Genomic DNA, 1,520 nt, shown 5'->3' on the forward strand with positions numbered 1-1,520 from the left:
GCACATGGAAATCTCAGTTAACAGGCATCATTTTTCTGATTTATTACACTGGTGTGTTCACACCATTTTTAGGAGACTGGTATTCCAGAGAGACATACAGTCTTTTATCAGATACACGCATTATAAATATTTTTTTTTCCTGTCTGTAGCTTGACAGACCTTACTGTCTTCTAGCCTGAACCTTTATAGGACTCTCAGTTCAGGCTTGTGTGTATGTTTGAAGCCAAGATGGGAGAGATTCCAATCATTCTCCTTGAAATACAGGGTTGGGGTTGTCATTTCACTTACCAGTCATTCAAAGTGTGCCTTCTCTAGATGTTGAGGACATGAAGATAAAAAAGACCCAGTCCCTCTGCTACAAGAGCTCACTGTCAAGTGGGGAATTTGACATGTAAACAAATACCAGAGGAGAGACACAAAGCCCTACTGCCTTGAGAAGTGCAAGAAGACCCCATACGAGAGGAAACATTTGAAAGAAGCCTTGAAGAATAAATAGATTTTCACCAGCAGAATCATGAAGGAAGGGCATTTGCTCTGAGGAAGCAGCATATGAAAATCCAGGATGCAGAGAAAGTTCACAGCAGGGTGAGAAACAGCTAATGTAATTTTTTTTAATTACAATCTAAAGAACACCTACCTAAGAACCACCTGGATGCTTGTTAAAACAGTTTTCTGCGTCCCACCATGGACTATATCATAATTTCTGGGGTTTGTGGCTTGGGAATCTTCTTTTTTGGCACACTTCACAGGTAATTCTATTGCACACAAAATTTGAGAAATAATACCTAAACAAAGGTAAAAGTGAAGGGTGAAGATTAACACAGGAAAAGTTAGTTGGAGGTACACAGTGAAGGGCTTATGGGATGTACTGAGGGCTGCTCTCTAAGAGTTTTCTGTAGAATGTTAATCTTTGTAATCCTACTATGTGGTAGGTATTATTCTCTCCATGTTATGCATGAGTGGACGGAGGCTCAGGAAGGTAAAATAGCTTTCCAAAGGTCACATAAGTGGTGGACTCATAATTTGAATCTAGGTATATCTGAACTAAGTGACTATGCTCTTCACCATTTAACTGCATCTGGGCCACTTTCCTTCACACACTCATGCTGACCTGGCTCCCCTTTCTTCCCACATTCTCCTTGTAAACAAAGACTCTCTCAGTTGGGTGCAATGACTTGGATAGACTTGGACCTCACCCTTGGAAATCCATTCCTGCCAGGGAACAAGGCCAGCTAGAGACCTCTGTGCTCCTGACTGGTTCGTAAGGGGCCCAAAGGTAAGTCCAATTCCTGTGCTACAGACCTTTGTCCATTGGTAGCACAGTGAAGATTTGATTCTGACATTCAAAATTCCTAGGGAATTGTCTATGCCATTGCAGTGCGTGCCATGTTTCTATTTATCAGATTCTTAGTGCTACTTTGCCTAATATTAGACAACCACAGTATATAGTTCTATCAGTTACAATTTCAGTTATTTTTTAAAGTTTTAGCTTGGTCCCAATTTTACTTCTTCAGATTGAA

The sequence above is a fragment of the Pteronotus mesoamericanus genome, unplaced genomic scaffold (assembly GCF_021234165.1).
Source record: "Pteronotus mesoamericanus isolate MK-2021 breed Mesoamerican mustached bat unplaced genomic scaffold, CSHL_Meso_final scaffold_31, whole genome shotgun sequence".
NCBI lineage: Eukaryota > Metazoa > Chordata > Mammalia > Chiroptera > Mormoopidae > Pteronotus > Pteronotus mesoamericanus.